General features: G+C 35.7%; 1 pseudogene; it reads left to right on the forward strand.

Annotated features, from left to right (window-relative positions):
* Positions 1-926: 926 nt before the first annotated feature.
* Positions 927-13,457, forward strand: LOC127796441 (UDP-glycosyltransferase 74B1-like; annotated as a pseudogene).
* Positions 13,458-24,272: the final 10,815 nt, after the last annotated feature.

A 24,272-nucleotide genomic window follows, 5' to 3' on the forward strand; every position in this document is an offset into this window, starting at 1 on the left:
TCATTAAGTTTTTTGGCCTAAATCGAAACTGTTCCGAAAATTATCTTGATTCCAATTTCTTTTAATACCATAACTCTTTATTCGAGACGTTTGTCACTACCATATCATTTTTTTAAATATCTAAGCTCTAGGGCACTCCCTACAGTCGATTTGATACTAAAAGCTGCAAAGAAATTATATAACTCCTAATTTAATAATTTCATAAATATTTCAAAGCAAGCTAATTTATTATTTTCTTCTAAATTCCCAAACATTCATTAATTACTTCAAACAGCAGAATTAATAATAGTTATTTGTTTCCAAAATTCTAGATGTTACAATAACTATCCTGATTTTTTAAAATTTTTTAAGAAATTTTACTCACCTTAACTTAGCTTCTGAAGCTTCCTTGAAATATGTGCTCTAACATTGAAATGCGTGTCTGGTCAATTTATTGGCTTCGTGCATACTTCTCTAGCCCCAAACTAATTTTTAAAGTTTTTTAGGATTTTTCAGAAACTCTTTCTTAATTTTCTCTATTTTTCTTTATTTTTTCTTTTTTTTCTTTTTCATTTTCTCTTTTTCTTCTTCATTTCTTCCTTTGATTATTTACGCTACACAAGTAATTGATCAAAGTTTTTATAAATTGCTTAAAAGATGTTTGACGTGCAATGATAAAGATTTGAGGAGACATACAAGCCAAACTACCTACGAACAAGGCTACCAACCCATTGGCTTGTAGTTTGAAGTGCCTGGAAAGAAACTTAAAACTTATCAACTTATATCGTACCTAAAATTAGGCAGACAACTCCACGTCACACACGCACGCCCGCACATATACGTAAGCTGCTAGATCTTTTAGTGCTTCCTTCTCGACGAATCACAGCAACAGCCTATAAATAGGAAAATCTTGAACAAACAAAAGCAGCAAATTAAACCCAGAACGGAAAATGGAGGAAATTAAGAATGATGGAAGAAGAGGCCATGCACATGTGGTGCTGATTCCATACCCAGGCCAAGGCCACATCAACCCTCTCCTCCAATTCGCAAAGCCCTTGGCTTTCAGAGGCGTCAAAGCCACTTTGGCCACCACCCATTACACCGCCCGCTCCATCTGCGCTCCAAACGTCTGCGTAGAGCCCATCCCCGATGGTTTTGACGAGTCCAGCTTTGCCCAAGCCGGAAGCAAGGATGTCTCAGTTTTTAAACAGCTGTAAAATTAGTGATTTATGATAGTTTTTGAACAGCCATCAAAATTAAAATTTTTAATTTTAGCAGCTATTTTATAACCGCTGTAAAAATAAAAAAAATTAAAATTTTTAATTTCTCCCAGTCGCCTGCGCCCTCCTGGACCGGCCCAGCCACGTGGCTGCATGTCCGCGCGCCATGTGGCGATTTGAAAATTTACCTTCCTTCCTCGATCTCAAATCTACGACCTCTCTTGTGCGCATGCGCACGCGAAATCGTCTGATCTGTCAAACTCCCTTATTATTTAACTGCGCATATAAATTATATATCAATCCAATCACTATTTTTCAGAATTATATTTTATATTTTTTAATATAAATTAAAAAGTATTAATTAATTTATTATTTTTTAAAACAATAAAGGAATAAATTAATTGAATTAAATTAAATAAATTAATTGATTAAAAAATAAAAAAAAGATTTTATATATTTTTTGAAATTATTAAAATTCTATATATTAAAATTTTGTTAAATTTCTTTTTATTTTTATTCTTTTAATTAAAATCTTTCATTAATTTTGCGATTAATTTAAATTAAATTTTAAATTTATTTTCAATATTTTATATTTCTTTTTATTAATTTAATTTTTAATTATTTTCTTCTAAAAAATTCAAAATTTTAAATTAATTTTAATTTTAATTAAAATTTTAAATTACTTAATTAATTTAAATTAAGTAAAATTCAAATTTTAAAGTAACATTTAAATTCAAATGTTAATTTAATTTTAATTTGAATTATTTAATTAAAATAATTAAAATTAAAAACCGCAAATTTTTAATTTTTTAATAATTTGACAATATTAATTATTTAATTAAAATAATTTTAATTATTCAAATTTTTTAATGAATTTTGCGACGGTCTTAAAAAATCGCCGCAAATGTAAATTTAATTTTAAGTTTGAATTATTTAATTATTTTTTAATTTAGTGACGGTTTTGAAAAACCGTTGCTAAATTAAATTTTTTAAAAAAATTTGTGACGGTTTTAAAAAACTGCCACAAATGTTAATTTAATTTTAATTTTAGATTATTTAATTATTTTTTAATTTAACGACGATTTCTCAAAAACTGTCGCTAAATTCAATTTTTAGTCAATTTTGCAGTGATTTTGAAAAATCGCAACAAATGTATTTTAATTTTAATTATTTAATTATTTTTTAATTTAGCAGCGATTTTTGAGAAACGATCGCTAAATTCAATTTTATTTTTAATTATTTAATTATTTTTTAAATTTGACGTGATTTTTTAAAAATTGCTACAAAATTAAATGTTTTAATGAATTTTACAACGATTTTGAAAAATCACCGTAAAATGTTAAAAAAATCGCCTCTAAAAACGTATTTTGCGACAGTTTGTAAACCATCATAAAATGCCATGTTTTGCGAAAATTTTAAAAATCATTGCAAAAAATCAATTTTTTTGTAATGGATCTACCTAAATTCCTTCAAGTCCAATGGTTCCATAACTTTGTCTCAGCTCATCGCCAAGTACAAAAGCTCTGGCTTCCCAGTTAACTGCGTGGTGTTGGTTGTGAAGCACCAAACGACGTCGTTGGAATTAGCAGATTGAAAGGCCACGTGCTGTAACCGCAGGTTGCCATTTGGCAACTGTTGGATGGCAACACGTGGCAACCATCCACAGCTCCTTGATAGCACCTGATTGTTCTTCACCCGATTACCTTCTCGCCTATTTGGATTCCTTACCCGACTGCCATATCTGTTGGAATAATTTTCGTGCTTACACAATTTGATCTCAGCCCTTCATCCATGCTTTATGAGGCGTGATCCCAGCCATTCATCATCGCTTTTAATCTCATGCCTCGGGATGTGAACGGTCAGACGAATAAGATGAAATCAAAAGAAATAAGAGAGGAAAGAAGAGGGTAACATCCAGAAGGGTTTTCTTGCTGGCTTCAGGCTTAGGTTTCTGGTGGGTCTTTTTTTTTATTCTCTGTAAATACTCTATATAGATTCTTTTGATTATATGGTTCGATAGGTTTGCCTTTAATCTCTATTTTGTGATTATTGGGCATTTTTTGTTTTTCGAATCATTGTTTGTACAAAGGGATTGTAAGGGTTTTTGAGGGTGTTGTAACACCCCGCCTTCCAGGGCATTAATATATGCTAAGATTTTTTTTTTTTTTTTACATCAAACATAAATCGACAATAAATCCTCAACATAACTTTTATTTAATGACACACCCAAACATAATAAAGGAATGACACACTTTAAATATAAGCGGAAGCAAAATCAGAACTTGTAAGAAACTTCAAAAACACAACACATATGGGTACATACGAATCGTTCACCCAACATAACATCACCAATAATATTAAAATCTAAACAATACATCTGAATAAAATAGATAGTCCTAGTTTCACAAGGGACCCACAAAATCTCCATCACGATCATGCCTCGATCACTTCCTTGCCTTTTCGACTGCTTGCCTCGCTTGGAACGTGAAATATTCCAGGGACATAATCCAATATTAGAAGATGAAATCTTCTAAGTGAGGGTTAGATAAGCATGAATAAATGATGCATGATGTATGGATATTTATAAACATATACCCATAATGTAACTTCCCAGGCCTACTGGCCCGACATAGAACCCTATACAGAATCCCGAACCTCTGCAGGATAAACCTAACGTTGTTCCTTTAATTGCCCTAGGGGAATTTCGGCTACACTCTTAGGGTAACATCCCAACCCTATGCACGAGTTTTAATATAACAAAAATATTGTGTCGTGCATATATCACGTTTTCCCATGCAACAGTATATGGACGAAAATGATTACAACATGTGAGAATATCATGCATAGAAAAGAAATCATATCATATATGGGTTATAGAGACAAAACTACTCACGTTTCACAGTTATCGGGATACCTCGAAAAGTGTGCAAACTACCTCGATTTGCGTGCCAACCTTGAAATTTGCACCAAATGTTTCACCTCACTTCCCAAAGCACCCTAGGCAAGATATTTGTTTAAATAATCAATAAAAACTATTTTTATTCAATTTTCTTGCCTTTTTCTCTATTTTTCCTTATTAATATTCCAAAATAAATACCTACACTTATTTTTCTCCAAATATTTTTACATAGGAAATTCTAAATTATTTTTCTAAACTATTTAAAAAAATTGCACAAAAAACCAAGCCCGCACGTGTCCACACGAGCTGGCGCGTGCTAGGACGAGTGAGACTGGCGCGTGGGGCCCACGCGCCGGTCATCTTCTCCAGCTACGGCTTGCCGAAAAAATGCAAAATCTATACCAAAATGAAGCTTAGGCCAATTCAATCACAATGGTACCTGAATGGGCTCGAAAGAAGGTCCGGAAGCTGGTCAACGAAGGCCTTGAAGTCTCAGCCAGGCGGTCCGCCTAGGGTTCCGGCAAGGCTTCGATTTGGCTTCGTTTCTGCTCCGATGCTCACCAAATGCTCCAGATACGACCCTCAAGCCATGGGAAAAAAAGCCCCTTATCCTTGCCTCTCAATTTGTTCAAAATAGCCCTCGATTTGAAGGTTCTTTTTTTAAAAATTTCGGCCATCTTCGAGCTCTATTTATAGGCGATTTCAAAGCTTCAAATGGCCTTGGATGCCTTGCCCATTGCCTTAGGAGTCTCCACCACCCCTAGATCGACCTAAAAGCACTAATATTTCCCTGCAAATGTGAGTTGCAGATCTCCCATTTTCGGCCAGCTTTCTTGGCCGATTTTCTCGAAATTTCGGCCACTCCGGTGGCCGTTGTCGGCTCATGATGACTCCTATGAGATCCCCAACCATCCATCGTGCTAACCCATTGCCTGAAACAGCCGGCTAGAGATTGTGCGCCACTGTCAAAAGCCATGGCCAAATTTTTCTTCTTTTTTTTTTTTTTTTTTTTGCACTTTGGCCCTTCAGTTTCGATTTTTCCCATTTTGCCCCATTTCCTCACAACCCCTACTCTTTCCTTAATTTCAATTGAGCCCTTTAAGTTCCAATCTTTTCATTTCCTCTTTGAAACTTTTGCAAAAAATGTCATTTTGACCCTCCTTGGGCAACTTTGGAAAATTGCACTTAGGCCCATTTCTCCGTGTTGGCTTTAAACCTACTCGTTTCTTCCTGAAACCTCTAAAGGGTTGTTCTACGTGATAAACCGAAGCTTCCCATAGCTTCCATCATCATTTCAGGAGTCTCCTGCGAGAATTCGGTTTTGCAGCTTAAATGGCAGCTGCATTTTTATTGTACCAAAAATTATTCCCGATTGCATTTCTTTCGGTCCTAAAAATCATGCCTCGAGATTCTTGCTAGAGGCATTCCTATTTCCTTAGACATTTAAGCCTTAGGGTACTCTTTTCGGCTGATTCGGCAAATTTTTCGGGCTTTTCAGATACTTAATTTTTCCAAATTTCCAATTTTCCTTTAAAATAATAACCCAAAGTTCTTGGGTATTACAGGTGTAATCTCTGATTCTGTGCTTAGTGCAATAATCTCTTCTCACCAGAGCTCAACGTGGACGTAGTCTCTTTTAAGGTGAATCACGATAAAAATTCTCGTCTCCCTTTACTATTTTTCATTTTTGTTCTTTGTTTCAGTTTGTATATGTTTTGATATCGAGCCTTCTATTATTGCTATCTTTAATCTCCGATTGAATCGTATTTGGTGAATACCCTAAGGTCTTGTTGTCTATTCGCAACACGTGCTTTATGATTCGTTTCTTCCTTGGGCTCTCAACGTGGCCAGGGAACACGGCATCCATGGAGCCTCCTTATCCACCAACTCGGCGGCAGTCTGCTCGATTTTCTGCCTGTTGCATAGCGGCGAGCTTAGCCTACCGCTAAAGCTAGATGATGATGAGTTTTCGCTGTTGCGAAAGACAACTAGTCCAAAACAGAAAAGAGGTTAGAGCAATATATATAATCAAAACAAATAGATATCGAACAAACCAGCCAAGACTACGATAGAGCAAGGGAAACTCCCTGTAAATAACTTGTCAAGGCTCAGATCTGGGTCAGTCCAGATTATACCACCCAGGTAACACCAAAATAGGGACACCAAGCCTCACGGAAGCTCACAAGGGACAAGCCACACAAGACCCCCAAATCGGAGCCCTAAACCCTCTCGGCCAGAACACCAATCTTCTCCCAAAAACCACACAGGTAACGTTCACCACAAGATCCACCAAGGAACAAGAACGATCACAGAGATATGAGACGAAGAACAGTACCCGAGAGCTTACCTCAAGTGGATTTGTCGCGCCAAGTAAATAGAGGCTACTCACCGACCGACCATGGGCTTCCCAAAGGAAAGGAAGATCACTCCAAGAGGATGAGATCTGACCAAAGAAGGAAAGAACCAGCTTACGGATCTCAGCCATCGAAGGAAATGATCGGGAGAGCAAAGAGAGGAAGAGAGAGAAAGGCCGTCAAATGAGGGCAAAGAAGGCAGAAAAGATGCCTTTTATATGGTGGTGCTAGGGCACGGTTGCAAAGGGCCATTTGGCTTGGGCTCTGGCTCGGCTTGGGCTTCCTTAAGCCTTGAGCAAATGGGCTCAGCCCATTTCTCCTCCAAAGGCCTAATTAAGGGCTTATGGCCCGACTTTTAATGGGCTGCCAATGGGTGGTATTTTAGACGGTACTTCAATCTCGGGCCGAAGCCTATGAAGATAAACTCGAATATTTCGTCATAGCCTTGGGCCTCTTTGGGAAACAAAAACAACAAATCTCCACCTGATTCCCAAAGAGGCCAGCAAACACAAACAAAAACATGTACAGCAAGATGCAACATAATGCAGATGATGCATAAGCAACTATCAAGTAATTTTGCCAATGTTAAGTAAATCTAGGCAGTTTTTAAATTTAGCCACAGGCAAAATTTTAGTTCCCATATCAGCAGGATTATATTCAGAAAGCACTTTTTCCAATCTAATAATGTTTTGAGATACGATATCACGAATAAAATGCAGTCTCACATCTATATGTTTGGTGCGTTCATGAAAAACAGGATTTTTACATAAATGAATTGCAGATTGACTATCAGAGAAAACAGTCACATTTTCATTAAGAACACATAGTTCATTTAGCAATCCCTTAAACCACAGAGCTTCCTTAATAGCCTCTGTAGCAGCAATGTATTCAGACTCAGTGGTGGAGAGGGCAACAATATGTTGAAGCTGAGACTTCCAACTAATGCATGATTCACACAAAGTAAATACATAGGATGATGTGGACTTCCTATTATCTCTATCACCAGCATAGTCTGAATCAGTAAACCTTTTTAATATCACATTATTAGACTTATGCTTATATATTAATCCTACATTATAAGTGCCTCTTAAATACTTTAATAACCATTTCACTGCTTCCCAATGATAGGGACCTGGGTTTGTCATAAATCTGCTGAGAGTACTAACTGCATAGGCTAGGTCTGGCCTAGTATATACCATGAGATACATGACAGAACCTATTGCATTTGAGTAAGGGATTCTATTCATATATTCCTTTTCTTCCTCATTATCAGGAGATTTATCTTTAGATAATATGAAATGGTTTCCTAAAGGCAAAGATACTGATTTACTATCATGCATACCAAATCTTTTTAAAATTTTTAACACATATGCTATTTGATGCAAAAATAACATAGAATTTGACCTATCTCTTTCAATTTCCATACCTAGGATTCTCTTAGCCATTCCTAGGTCTTTCATGTCAAATTCTCCACCTAATGCAGATTTTATGCTATTTATCCTTTTGACATCAGGACCAATAAGAAGCATATCATCAACATAAAGTAAAAGAAACACACAGTCATCATTATTTTTGTGCTGAAAATACAAGCAATGATCAAACTCACTTCTTTTAAAACCAATTGTTTTAACAAAGGAGTCAAAACGTTTATACCACTGTCTTGGGGACTGTTTTAAACCATATAAGGATTTTTTTAAGAAACACACAAAATCAGGCTTTCTTTTGTCTTCAAAACCTTTGGGTTGATACATAAAGATTTTTTCTTCTAAATCACCATGCAAGAAAGCAGTCTTTACATCTAGTTGTTCAAGTTCCCAGTCAAAATATGCAACTAATGCAAGCATGACACGAATGGTAGTGTACTTAACAACTGGTGAAAAAATCTCATTATAATCTACCCCTTCCTTTTGTGTAAATCCCTTGGCTACTAACCTAGCCTTAAACCTTATTGGTTCTCTATCAGTTGTACCCTCCTTAACCCTATAAATCCACTTGCAACCTACAATGGACTTATCCTTAGGTCTAGGGACTAATTCCCAAGTTTGGTTCTTGTTGAGGGAACTCATCTCTTCTTTCATTGCTTCTATCCATTCTTTTGAGTATTTACTTCTTATGGCTTCCTCATATGTGTTAGGCTCATTTTTAGCTAGGTCTTAATAGCTTGCATAAGCTAATTCAAAATCTGAGGCTAATCTTTGAGGTAACCTATGAGATCTTCTTTCCCTATCCCTAGCTAGTTGGTAATCAGAAACTGATGGCTGGTCATTTTGAAAATCTTCTACTGTTTCTCTCTCCTCATTTACTTCAGGCTGATTTTGACTTTCTACTTCACTAGAGGTTGAAGAAGTGTTCTCCACCTGATCTAAATTCATAGGGGCTTGGGTGCTTGAGTTTTTCAACTCTTCTTGAGGACTCTTGTCCTCATTAATTTTGTCACCACAAGGCTTTGTCCAAGGCATTTCTGATTCATTAAATGTGACATCTTTACTAACAATGATTCTTATTCCCTTTTGGTTTCTATCCCATAGCCTATACCCTTTGACTCTTTCAGGATATCCTAAGAAAACACAATTCTTAGCTTTCGGCTCTAATTTTCCCTCATTTTGATGAGTGAAGGCTGCACAACCAAAGGTTCTAAGAATTGAGTAGTTGGCACATTTTCCATGCCATTTTTCATAAGGAGTATCACCATTTAATGCAGCTGAAGGAGTAAGATTAACTAGGTAACATGCAGTCATAACTGCTTCTCCCCATAATGACTTAGGTATATTAGAACTAATCATCATACACCTAACCTTATCTAAGAGTGTCCTATTCATCCTCTCAGCTACTCCATTCTGTTGAGGAGTGTAGGGGACTGTTCTATGCCTAGTAATTCCATACTCCTTGCATAGGTTATCAAAATCAGAATTGCAAAATTCTAAGCCATTATCAATCCTAAGGTATTTTATTTTCTTGTCAGTTTGATTCTCTATTTGAGTTTTCTAGTTTTTAAAACTTTTAAAAGTTTCTGATTTATCTTTTAAGAGAACAACCCAAACTCGCCTAGAGTAATCATCAATCATAGACAAAAAATACCTATTACCACCTGATGTGGGTTTTGATGCTGGCCCCCAAAGATCTGAATGAATGTATTCTAAGGCTCTAGAGGCTCTATGAACATTAGAGGAGAAAGATAGCCTATGATGTTTTCCTAGGACACAATGATCACAGAAAGGGATATTAGACACAAAGTCCTTACCAAAAACACCTTTATCACTTAGCAACTTAAGCCCTTTAACACTCACATGTGCTAACCTGTTGTGCCACTTGATAGTGACATTAGGATTGATTGATGCTATATGGGATCCTAGATTATTAATTACCTCAGCATTTAATACATAGATCCCATTTCTCCTTACCCCTTTACATACTACCATTGATCCTTTAAACATTTTTAACACCCCATTTTCAATTTTTCCAGTAAGACCACTCTTTTCTAATTCTCCAACTTAAATTAAATTTCTAGCCATTTCAGGTATATATCTAACATCTTTTAAATTTAAGACATAGCCATTGTCTAACTTAACAGAGATGTTTCCTACCCCAATGATTTTATATGCTAAGTTACTGCATACTATGGCATGCCCACCTTCAGATTCATGCAAGTTTTCAAACCAATGTTTTTGTGATGTAACATGAAATGATGCTCCTGAATCTAAGATCCATTCATGCATGTATGATTTTGCAGCAACATTAATTTCAGTGGAATCAGAATCTAAGAGCATGTAGACTTCACTAGGATCATATGAGGTTACTACATTAGCTTCTTCTTGATCCTTACCCTTTTCTTTATTTTTATTTTTCTCTGCATAGCAATCTTTAATAAAGTGCCCAATCTTACCACACCCATAGCACTTTTTCCCCTTTCCTCGATTTTTGGATTTGGACCTACTTCTACCCTTTTTCTTACTACCTCCCTCTTGATTTTTAAATTGGGACCTACCTCTCATCATATGGACCTCACCATGCCTTTTCTCATGTTTAAGTTCCATTTCTTTACTTCTTAAAGAATATATAACAATTTCAGGTGTTAAGGTATCCCTACCATACTTAATGGCATTTTTTACCTCTTTATAGATGTCTGGAATTGCATTTAATAAGATCACAACCTTATATTCTTCAGATACTGTTTCACCACAATTAGTGATATCTTGAACTAATTTGTTGAAAACATCTAAATTGTCATCTAGATCCTTAGAGGGGTCAATCTTAAAACTGAAAAAAATTTCTAACAAATAGAGTTTATTTGGTGTAGACTTCTTTACATATAATTTTTTCAGTTTTTCCCATAGCTCTTTAGTTATGTTAAGTTTTCTTACCTTTCTTAACACTGAATCAGAGAGGTGTAAGATTATTGAAGTGTATGCCAATTCATCAGCTTCTAGTTTTTGTTCTTCTTTAGTACCTTCAGGGTATTTACCATCTATGGCCTTAGATACCTTTTGTTGTACTAAAATTCCCTTCATTTTTTGTTGCCAAATAGAAAAGTCCCCCTTCCCATTGAAAACCCCTAGTTCAAAGTGTGTAGTCATACTCACTAAGTATATGAGTTTCACACAGAATATGCAGCCTAATTAAATTTAATACAAACACACAGTTTTAAATTAATTCAGGCAGCAAATTCTCAAGAGGTTAATAAAACAAAACTGATCAGGACTAAATAGAGTAGTGAAGACTGATTTACAAAGTAATCAGTATTATAGATTTGCACACAGCCAAGAATAACTGATATCACACACAGTAAATTATCAGAATGCACTAGGAATGTATCGGCAAAAAAAAATAAATTTGAGAACAGTAACAGCAGAACAAATAACTAAAGCTGATACAAAATTTATCGAGCTAGATCTCAAGAGAGAGATCTAGAATGGAATCGAGTCGGATCTCTCGAGCCTACCAACCTTCACGCGCCAAAGTCTGTCACTACACGCGTCGTTACCAGCCGAAGTGTAGACTGGCACGCGTCGGTCAGGGCGAAGCTACTCGGACTGATGATCACAGATCTGGGGTTGGTTTACCCCAAATCATTCACTGCACAAAGCAATAGGAGTTAACCGATTCGGGTTTCAAGTAAACCCTAGAACCACTTACTGTGAAAAAATCGATCGAAGAAACCAGAGGGCTTTTTCGATTAGGGTTTGATTTTGCACAACCCAGGAGACACATAAGGCTCTGATACCATTTGTTGCGGAAGACAACTAGTCCAAAACAGAAAAGAGGTTAGAGCAATATATATAATCAAAACAAATAGATATCGAACAAACCAGCCAAGACTACGATAGAGCAAGGGAAACTCCCTGTAAATAACTTGTCAAGGCTCAGATCTGGGTTAGTCCAGATTATACCACCCAGGTAACACCAAAATAGGGACACCAAGCCTCACGGAAGCTCACAAGGGACAAGCCACACAAGACCCCCCAATCGGAGCCCTAAACCCTCTCAGCCAGAACACCAATCTTCTCCCAAAAACCACACAGGTAACGTTCACCACAAGATCCACCAAGGAACAAGAACGATCACAAAGATATGAGACGAAGAACAGTACCCGAGAGCTTACCTCAAGCGGATCTGTCGCGCCAAGTAAATAGAGGCTACTCACCGACCGACCATGGGCTTCCCAACGGAAAGGAAGATCACTCCAAAAGGATGAGATCTGACCGAAGAAAGAAAGAACCAGCTTACGGATCTCAGCCATCGAAAGAAAGGATCGGGAGAGCAAAGAGAGGAAGAGAGAGAGAGAGAGAGAGAGGCCGTCAAATGAGGGCAAAGAAGGCAGAAAAGATGCCTTTTATATGGTGGTGCTAGGGCACGGTTGCAAAGGGCCATTTGGCTTGGGCTTGGGCTCGGCTTGGGCTTCCTTAAGCCTTGAGCAAATGGGCTCTGCCCATTTCTCCTCCAAAGGCCTAATTAAGGGCTTATGGCCCGACTTTTAATGGGCTGCCAATGGGTGGTATTTTAGACGGTACTTCAATCCCGGGCCGAAGCCTATGAAGATAAACCCGAATATTTCGCCATAGCCTTGGGCCTCTTTGGGAAACAAAAACAACAGTCGCTGCAACTACCCGGCCTTCCTCCTTTGAAATCCCGCGGCATTCCGTCTTTCCTGCAGGCACCGGGAAGCTACCCTACTTACTTGGCGATGAAACTAAGCCAGTTCTCTAACTTGGAGCAGGCTAACTGGGTGTTTGACAACACCTTTGAAGCATTGGAATCGGAGGTAATAATCTTTTCACCGTTAGCTAGCCTTAATAATTCGGCCAATCCTCGTTCCATAACCTTAACTTTTCAATATTGGTTATTAATGAATTAATTCTATCCGTGTAATTTTATGGTATCTAATTAATGTGGCGAAAATAGTGTTGGAGCTATGGTCGGTGAAGATGATCGGTCCAATGGTGCCATCAGCATACTGGATAGAAGAATTGAGGATGACAGAGGGTACGGGGCCAGCCTCTGGAAGCAGCTTGGCGAGAGTGCATGGAATGGCTGGAAGAAAAGCCATGCCAATCTGTGGCGTACGTCTCATTTGGGAGCATGGTTTCATTGTCGGCCGAGCAGATGGAGGAGATGGCATGGGGGCTGAAGGACAGTGACGTGAACTTCATCTGGGTGGTGAGGGGAAATGAGCTTGACAAGCTGCCTAATGGTTTTATCGAATCCACAAGGGAAGAGGGGCTCATCGTGACATGGTGCAACCAGCTAGAGATGCTGGCGCACCGGGCCATCGGTTGCTTTGTGACGCATTGTAGCTGGAACTCGACGCTGGAAGGGCTGAGCCTCGGGGTGCCCATGGTTGGGATGCCGAAATGGGCGGATCAGCTGACGGATGCCAAGTTCATAGAGGGAGTTTGGAGGGTTGGGGTTCGAGCGAAGGAGGATGAAAAGGGGATTGTGAGAAGGGAAGAGCTCATTGACTGCTTGAAGCAAGTGATCGTGGAATTTGGGGGAGCAGCATTGAGATGATCATGAGGAGAAATAAATAAATAATACAAATAAAATTTTTAAAATTTCTGGATTTTAAGTAATTATAATTTAACTAATTTTAAATTTTAAATCATGGTGTTGAATTTTTAATACTTAAAAGAATTTAAAATTAATTAATTTATCTTATTAAATTACTTAAAGATACACATATCTAAAAATTCTATCATCATTTAAAATATATTTTTTTTATAATTACATATATTTAAAAAGAATATATTTTAAATGATGATAGGATTTTTAAATTTATCTTATTGAATTAGGTAAAGATATATATATATTTAAAAAAAATTATTTTAAATGATGATAGGATTTTTAAATATGCATATTTTTAAGTAATTCAATAAAATAAATTTTAATTTTTTTTAAGTATTAAAAATTCAACACTTAATTACAATGATTTAAAATTTAAAATTAGTTAATTTATAATTACTTAAAATACAGATATTTAGAATTTATTTATTTATATTATTTTTTATTTTATTTTATTAAAATAAAATAAATTTAATCAAGCCTTCCCAGCAGTCGGGGAAGGCTTGATTCCCCGCACCGCGAGGTGCGGAGATTTTAGAAATCTCCGCACCTCACGATGCAGGGGTTGCTGAAACCCTCGCACTGCAAGGTGCGGGGATTTCAAAAACTCCCGCACCTCGCGGTGCGGGGATTGCAGAAACCCCCGCACCGGTGCGAGGTGCGGGGGTTTCCATGGTCGTGGCTGCCATGGAACTTGTCTATATATATATATAAGTGTGTGTATATATATTTATATAGGTGTGTGAGTGTATTGGTGTGTGAGTGTATATGTGTGTGTGCGCTTGGTTACATGGTTGCCGCTGTCATGGCCGCAGCCATACTGTGTGTATATATATATATATATATATATAAGTATGCGAGAGTGCGTATTTATATATTTAGGTGATGACTGGGGATGAGAGGTGATCGGAGAAAAGAGTTTGTTGTGGGTTGTGGGGGTAAAAGAGGTATATTAAAATTATTGAAAATTTTGATGGGACATGAGTTTTGAAGAGTAAATTTTCAAGTTTTGAATAGAATTTCCCAAAACAGAATTACACTGGAGATTGTGTTAATTACAAGGCTGCATCCATACTAAAAATTACCGTCGTCTTTATTATACTTTTTTTCAAATGCTTTATGTTTTAATTTTACTTTTAATTTTATTGTTTCCAAAAGTTAAAAATTTACAAATTTTGAAGACACCTTTGTTTTCACCTAAATGTTAGGTAATTTTTGAAATTAGTAAAACTGCTTTTTTTAATTTTGTGCCTCCATCTTTTGGAGGCACAAAACTAAAAAAAAATTATTTTCCAAACTTATTAATTTATTTTTCATTTTTTATTCCCACTGCCATGCTTTAAGGGATGGTCCAAATAGTTTAAAAATTGGTGTGGCCCACCACTATTTTCTTGAGCTTGGGACCGAGCACCCCCCCATAGCAACCGGCAACTCCTTCACCATCGCCGGCAGTGACGACGACGGGCAGGAATCCGATGAAGCCGCCTCCTTTTGCTCCCTCTAGCTCCATACTCGGCCATCTTCTCCTTCCTCAGATTCCCCTAGAACCTTCGCCAGCCTTGCTTTTTCTCCCTGGACCTCTTCTCTCCGCTATTTCCCAGCCTTCTGCGAAACTGCTGCCTGTTTCTTGTCGGAAATGAGAAATCCCTTGGCTTTTGCTAATAAATTGAGTTGGTTTTGAAGACCCCAGGAACCTCTCATAGACCTTGTTTGAGGCAAGCAACGAGACAAGCTCCAGAGGAGCTGGAGCTTCCATTTTCCTTCCCGAACTCGTACCCCTGTTTTCTACCCCTCTGCCATTTCCGCACGAGCAGCAGTCTCCTCCAGTCGGTTCGTCTTCAAACCATGCATGCCTTGTCCCTGGGACTCTCAAGGCTTCTCCTCGATCATCTCTCTATCTTGACTTGAAAGCCCTTAGCTTGACCCTCAACAGGTAGGATAATCGAGATGACCGCATCCCCTGTTTTCCCATCCTCTATTCTGGGCCAAGTGGTGGGTTGGCTGCTTCAATTGCCAAGAAAATTGCAGCTCCTCCCCCAAGGAAATTCGTTTCTATGATTTGAAGGAAAAACTCATCAGTGACCATAAATGAGAAAATGAGTTGTCTGAAAAAATAAAAATGGCTCTCAAACACTTTACAAGTGAAAAATTACATGGAAAAAAAACATTTTTCTTGAAAAGAAATTACTATCAAACGGGCCTAAATGTTAATAGTTAATAAGATATGAAGTGGGAGAAAAGTGGCTGTCAATGGGGGGTCCAATGGGCCTGAAAGACCCAAATGAAGGTTTGGTCAACTTCAGCTATTTTGGGCCTTTCATATTTGTATGATTGTGTCTTGTTCTTTCACATTCACGTGCTCTTTAGTTGGCATCTGCTTTTGGGTAGTGGTGTACAGATTGGCAGTGGACGTGGGTTCTTATGAGATGTTATATTCACTAGTTCAGTTTATTATTATTATTATTATTTTAACTAACCGAACCAATCTGACAATTAACCAGTTGCTCATTAGCGTAATTTGGCCACCCCTCCCATTAGGAAACAATGTTACATTGTGTAATCACGTCGTGTCAACGACATGGTAAGAAAAGGAGAGGTTGAAAAGTGATAATGAACCTACCGGTATCACATATTAACCCACCAAACCATGTGTTTTATTTCATACCTTCCGGTATGTATGTGTATATATATATATATATCACCTCTGCAAATGCAGTCACATCATTCAAATGCTAATCTTGTGCAATTTAGTACTCTAAAAGCATATCTTTGTTCTTATTTTTATATATATATTTTTTATAAAATTTGTTCTCTTTACTTTTTAATTTTAAGTCTTGAATTTATTTTTAATTTTTTATTTTTATAATTTAATTTTAAAAAATTAAAAATACGTTTTCTTTGTCATTTTAAAAAATTATTTTTCAAAACAAAAAATTAGAAAACGTGTTCTTTTTTAAATTTTGAAAGTAATTTTTTAATGATATTTTATTCAACAAATTTGATTATTCAGTAAATTAGAAATATTTAATGTTAATATATTATTAAAAATATATATACATTTTAAAGTTAATAAATTTTGTAATATTTTTTTCCATTACAATAGTAAAATATGAATAAATAAATGTGTTTAAAGTTTAAAGTTTATTTTGGATGAAAACACTCAAACTAACTTTTTGTTGTTTTCAGTTTTATTTGTAATTTTTTTTTTCAAAAATACATTTTTAAAAGTATAAAGAGAATGTATTTTCATTATTTTAGAAAATCAAAAACTAAAAATAACTTGAAAACAACAAAGAGAATGCAACTTAAACTTTTTATAGTTCTAAATGTATCCTTAAATCGTCTAAAATCACTCATTTAAATATTTAGCTAGTAAGCGATACGCACTTACGTTGATATGATAGTTTTTTTACTTCTCCTCAGCTTCATCTCTCTCTCTCTCCCCAGTGTTTCCACTTTCTCTGACTTCTCCTCAACTCTTTATCTTTCTTCGGTAACGTGTCCTCGACTCCCTTTCTCTATTTCCCACGGCTCCTCAACTCCCTATTTCTCTAACTACGTCTCTTCCAACTGCATCTCTTTTCTCTCCATCTCCTTCAACGTCTCCCATTTCTCTCTAGTGGTGTCTTCCATTACAAAATAAATGGGGTTTAGAGATGAAAAAAATTTATCTCTATACCCATAAAATTCTATCTATAATGTCTTAGAGACGAAATTAGAGATGAATATTGGTCTATCTCTAAAAGGATCATCGTTAAACAATTAGCAATGAATATTTTTGTTCTGTCACTATTAAAAATGAAATTTTTTTCCTTCTTTAATTCAAAGATGAAAATTTTTCCATCTAAAAGAAATTTTTTTCACCTCTACTTTGGTTGTGTAATCAATTTCAAAATTAGTCAAATTTTACATTTAGAGATAAAAAAAATTCTATCTCTAAAGTTAGAGACAAAATTGTTTTCATCTTTATTTTGAATTAGAGATGGAAATATTTTCATCTTAGACTTTAGAGACGGAGTTAAAAAAAAATTACTAGTTGTTGGCCATTGTTCTTAGCAGATTCCAATGATCGGAACTGATAATTGGAATTCACTTGGTCTGATAACCAAACATACCCAAAAAACTAAAACGATCTAACAGTCAAATCTCAATAGATTTGAAAATTATTTTTTTTAAAAATGTTGCTTCTTTCTAGAAAGACATCGCCAACCACCATCCATGGTAAGTTATGATGATCGAAACCAATCATTAGAACAAACTTGATCTGGTGACCAACATATCCAAAAACTAAATTGATTTAACAGTCGAATTTTAATAGGTCTGAAAATTAAGTTTTTTAAAAAAAGTTACACATTTCTGGAAGGGCATTGCTTGCCACTGTCCGTGGAAAATTCCAACAATCGGAATCGATCATCGAAATTGCCTTGATCTGGTGACCAAAATACTCAAAAATTAAAATTGGAGGACATTAAGTATTTACATTAAGTCGAAGAAAATAATGAAGGCAGAACCTCGCAAGGTATTTCTTCACTGATTCACCTTGTAATTGAGCCAATGTTGCTAGATCAGCCACAGTTACCTCTTTAGGTTTAGTTGGATAAAATTGCTCGTGGAAGTTGTGTTCCCATCTCAGTAGTCAAACTCCTTTCTTACCCAGTTCACCCACATCTGAAGTTGGAATGCCTTTCTAGAAGCGACTACCTGAGGAATCGAAAAATTTGAAATGGGATGTGGAAGGAAGGAGTAAGAGATGTGGGAACATACTTTGATATTCTACGATTGGATCATGTTATGTCGTATTTTACAATTAGATTTTATCTCTAATTTGCATTTATGTTCAAATTAAAGGTAGAATTTTCCATCTCTGACTAAAATAACCACCACAAACCAAAAACAATTTGTCTCTAAAATCAAAGATGAAAATTTTCCATCTTTGACAAAAAAATTTAGGGACGAAATTTTTTTTGCTATCTTTGAGAACAGGAAAAAATTATAGATGGAATAATTTCTATCTTTGATTTCAAAAAAACTTCAAAGACAAAATTTTTTCCTTTCTTACAAAAAAACTATCAGAGATAGACTTTTTTCCATCTTTGATATTAGGCAAAATTTAAAAACGAAAAAGTTTTTGTCACTGATTCCAAATAGACTTTAGAGACTGGAAAATTCCATCTCTAATAGAAAAAACTATTACAGATGGATTTTTTTTTTTACTTTGATTTCATGCAAAATATAGAGATGAAAAAATTTCCATATTCGATTTTAGAAAAACTTCTGAGATGTAAATTTTTTCATTTTTTATTGTTTATTTTTTTTATGAAAAAAACTACCAGAGACGGAAAATTCCATCTCTAATTTGAAAATCGTTAGGAGACAAAAAAATTTCATCACTAATTCCATCTTTGATTTATTGACGGAATGAACCGCAGCGAGTCCGTGTTTCAAACTAGCCTCCTAGAATGAACCAACCTTTTTATTTTAATATGATGTAACTATCAAGAAAGTAGGAATGGCAGAAAATGACATGCATTTTCTAGACATAGGATCTAGAGTTTTTTTCGAGAAAATGTCCATTCCCTTGATATCACGATCGGGTCAACTAGGCTAGATTATGAGTGAATAGAAAATCAAAGATGTCAATAGCTTCTAGCCTTTTTTTTTTGGACTTTTTTTGTCTCTAAAATCGTCTCTAAAAGAAATCTGGATTATTTTGGTTATTAACTCTAAATTTTGTCTCCAAAAATAATTTTTCTTGTAATGTCCTCAACTATTTCTCTCTCTCTATCTGACAAAGTTATAGAGCTCTTACTCAAGCAACTAGAACAGTTAAGAGTAGAAAATGATGATCTAAAAAGGAAGAGGAATAGGAAGAAAGAGAAGACTAAAGCTAAAACTACTTGAACTCTACACATCGCCAATTGTGAAGAATCTTCTTCCTTGTCTTTTGAAAAAAATGACTACAAAAAGAGAAAAGAAGCTGAGGAGATGCCAAAGAGAGAGAAAAAAAGAGAGAGAGCTAAGAAGATGAGCTGGATAGGAGAAGTAGACCGGAACCACCGTTAGATTTGAAGTGATGCAGCTGAAGAGAGAGAAATAACTTAGGAAAAACTAGAGAGAGATGAGATGCGAGAGGAGATGTTGAAGAGAGAAAAGACACGATCGGAGAAAGAAAAGGAGTTAAGGAGACATCAGAGAGAGAAAGAGAGTTAAGGAGATGGAAAAGAAAAAAAATATGCTGAATAGAAAGAGTAGAAGGTAAGGAGATGCTAGAAAACTATCATGTCAGCATGCGTGCGTATCACTTGCTGGTTAGGAGTTTAAAAGTGATTTTATACGGTTCAGAAATATATTTGGAATCACGAAGAATTTAGAATTCTATAAGAAAAAAACGTAAAAATTCAAAAGAAAAGATATGTTTTTGGCCATTTAGTACATCTATCGCAACATTTAATTTATTTTTTGTAAGAACCTTTATCTTCCCTAGAATTACAAAGGGCATAAGGCACAATTACACCCCTAAACTTTGGGTTTTTAACCATTTGTGCCCCTGAACTTGAATGGGGACCTATCATGCCCTTCAAGTTCCAATTTTCATCCTATTACAGCCCTAAAATCTCAAATGTGTGCGCGTGACATACACACGCTTTGACAAAATAAAAAATCAAAGCCTTAGAGATGGCCTGTATGTTGATTGTGCAACAACAACAAATAAAACATTACCACGTGGCAATGGACCATTTTTTCACACCATCCATCTTTCTATCTATTTCTCCATCCTTCTACCATCATCATCCTCTAGTCTCATTCTCTTCTATCTCTCTCTTCCACTAAGACCCACCATCGCCACCCCCGTTACAGTCGTCATCGTCATTGTTGTGGCCACCGCCACCATCAACACCTCTACATTCTCCACTTCTTCATCGTTCCAACGATTCACCTCTGGTTACTGCCTTTGTATGTATATATATTATGTATATATATTATGTATATATATTATGTATATATCTATATGTATATATATATATATTAAAAGAATTAGGCATCGGTAATTGGAGGCAATGGTGGAGGAGAATTGAAATTGAATGAGAATTGGAGTTGGAGGAGGACTCATGTGGCCATGCATGTAGATATATAATATGAAAGGAAGAATGGATAATCGAAGAATAAAGAAGAGATTGAATGGGAGAAGAACAAAAGAAAGAGGCAAAATTAAAGAATAAGCCAAGTTGCTGCAATTGAAGACGCAAGGACACCAACAACAAACAAGGGTGGGGACTGGAGGCAAACAGCTGGAATGACAAATGAGTGGAGAAAGCGACAGCGGCAACGACTACAATGATGGTGGCATTGGTGGGTCTTGGTGGAAGAAAGGAATAAAAGAGAGAGAGACCAGAGAATGACGATAGAAGAGAATGAGGGAGAGAAAAAGAGATAAAGACCCATTTCATCGTTCACCCTTCTCAACCATGCATGATTTCATACGTGGTGCTGACTGGACAATAAGGTGCATGATAGGTCCAAAATTCTAATTTGAGGTGTGTAATAGGTTCAATATAGAACTTGAGGGGCACAATAGGTCCCCCTTGAAGTTTAAGGACACAATTGGTTAAGCGCCCCAAGTTGAGAAAGTAACCAAGGAAAATAGTGGCCATAGATGAAACTATATTCAAGTTGTTAGAGATACGTAAACACTTCTTAAACATAGTTGAAACTTCTTATAAGCTCTCTCAAGTTGAAACTAAGTGATATCACTTCTAGTTGATTGTCTTAAAAGTAAGAGAGAAGAAGATGACTTTAGAAATTAGAAGATTTGTTTGCTCACTTGAATCCAATGATATTGTAATTTAAGCCAAAACTTAAATCTCATCTTGGAATTAATTTAGTATACATACAAGCATAACAAAATTCTTGTACCAAGAACTGAAAAAGGTATATTAACACGTTTAACATCAAGCTCATCACACAAAGGTTTTCTATATAAAATTCTATATAAATATTTGATGATAATTGGAATCAATCACTGAGATTAGCCTTAACATTAGCATCTTGAAAAGAAACAGGGTTAAATTTCTCAATTTAGTCTTCTATCTCAAGTCATTAAGAGATACCAAGTATGTAGTGAACAAGATAAATTAGATGGTCTTTTACCTATGGGAAGTCATAGTTCTTATTTAAGCTAGATGAGATGGGATGTTTGGTCTCAATCTCCAAGATTTCGTGAACTCGGTAACTATGGCCTGATGGAGAATTTATCAAATTAGATTAAGATAACAACAAATATTTTAAATTTATTTTGAATCCTTCAAGATTAAGATTCAAGGGTTGAATCCATTGATTTATATCTTGAATTTAAGTCTAACAAAAGAACACATCTTAGTCTTATTACTTAGTAATAAGGATGCATAGCAACCCAAAATTCATTATCCTCTAACGATAATTTTCATCCTCTCTTTGATCAACCCAAAAAATCTCACTTTCAATGCAATATTATGGTCTTTGATCTTTGTTGGACGATGGTTACCTAATAAATTAGAGTAGAAAATTCTACTCTAAGTCACCAAGTTTGTCTAAATCTCACTTTCAATGTAATACATGAATTTAGTTCTTTTTGGCTATTGACTTTATGTCAAGGGGGATATTTGTCAAAAACAAAAAAGTAATGTTAGGAGTTATGACTGATGACGATGTTATCAATCATGTGTCGCATATGTTATATTTGTATAACAATGGCACTAATACCCAAGAAGGGGGTGAATTGGGTTATTTAAAAATTTGATTGAAGTTTGAAATCATTTTGGTGAAAAATGAAATTTTAATACTCGTTAGAGAGTTGCTTGAAGCTATAAGTAAAACAAGAACAAAAACATAAAAGACACAAGTGATGTATAGTGATTCGGCTTAAACTAAGCCTAATTCACTACCTTAGCTCTTCACTAAGGATTTTTCAATCAATTCACTATAATCCTTGTATCTCTCCGTGTAGGCGCCCCTAACTAGGGACCCACAACAAGATAACATAAAAACCAGAACCCATTAGAACACTACACGCCCCGGAGGACACACTCTTAAATTATTACTCATATACATCATAATGGTGCCCCCATACTCACAAAAACAAAAACAAAAAAACTTAATATTACACACCACATCAGAGCTCATAAATTCACCATATCCCTTAGGGTCCAATATGAGACATAAACAGGTATGACTTAATTTTTACACACCCCCACAATACCCCCAAAGACCTTTGGTTGAGACAACTCTGTACACACTGCTACCCCATGGATCCTGATTCACTTGGCTCGCTCTTTACTTTAGCCTTACTCTTACCTGAAATGATGCAAGCAAACATGAGCCACAAGGCCCAGCAAGTATAAGTGGAAGAAAATAGCATAAGAGTCATGGGTATCAAGAAGCCAAAAGAGATGTGAATGCTATTTAAGGTACTTTCACATAATAAATTGATGATACATGCATCCATGCTCATATGCAATACTTTTTAGAACTATAAACATGGGACCGAAGTCCAACTTGAGCTCAACACTTTCTCTGTGGATATATCCTGCAGACTTGTCCGCTGCGCGCATCTTGAGGCCTTTACATATTTTTTTTAAAAAAACCATTTCATGCATATGCTTCATGCATTATCATAACATTCATAATCGCAATAACTTCTCATATATAACTGGCATGCAATTAACGACGTAATAGGGCAACATTCATACAAGACAACATCAAACCCTTGCATGTTCACAAAAAGATGGGGTGATACAAAACTTTATTGGAGACTCAATAAGTATAAATGTAGATTGTGGGATAATTTACTAGTAAATAGGAAATAACTTGTAAAATAGGAAATAGCTTGCAATTAGGAGGTAAGATCTTGCAATAACAACAGATAAATATGGATCTTGCAATTTAAAACATAAACTTGAGGGAAGATGAATTTAACTTGTAAAACAGGAGAAGAACTTGCAAAATAATGATAGGAACTTGCAATCTAAAAGGGTAGGGTCGTACCATAGCAAGAAATAGAGAACCACCCCTGAAATTTAAACATAACTCGAGCAACAAAGGCAGAACTTATAAAATGGGAGTTGAACTTGCAAGCGTGAACTTGAGAAAAAAGGAGAAACTGAACTTGCATATTAGTAAGAAAACTGAGATCTTGCCTCTTAATTAAAACAAAGAGGAAGAGGAACTTGCCTTCAATTGATCGATTCTCGTCCTTATCAAACTCTTGTTGAAAAATAATGAGATCATGACTTTAAAATAACTAGACTTTAACCGCAGAAACTTATAATAAAACATATCGTACTTCTAATAATTTACCTATTAAATAACTAGTTTAAGTAGATTTTCTACCTCAAGCTGTCGATAACTCAATAGCGTAACGTCGATACTCTCAAAATTTTCAAATTAATTAAATAGATCTATAGCAGCAATTCTACTAAAATCTCCCAATAAATTTCCACTAAATTATTTTACTAAGTTAAGCCGTTAGTTTAGCTAATACACTACCTTCATTAATTCCCAACCCTATTAATTTATCAAATCAATTCGCTAATTGATTAACTTAAAAACTTAATTCATGATAAGCTAATACTAATCATACCTTATTACAAAACTCCTCCTCAAACTCACGAGCACTGCTCCCTTCCTTCTCCAATTGTACACCTCTACACCCTATTTATACTTCCAATTTGACACCCTCAATTCAATTTAATGCAATTCTATTGAACTATTCTCTGCACCATTCATCAT

Source organism: Diospyros lotus, chromosome 3 (genome assembly GCF_014633365.1).
Source record: "Diospyros lotus cultivar Yz01 chromosome 3, ASM1463336v1, whole genome shotgun sequence".
Taxonomy (NCBI): domain Eukaryota; kingdom Viridiplantae; phylum Streptophyta; class Magnoliopsida; order Ericales; family Ebenaceae; genus Diospyros; species Diospyros lotus.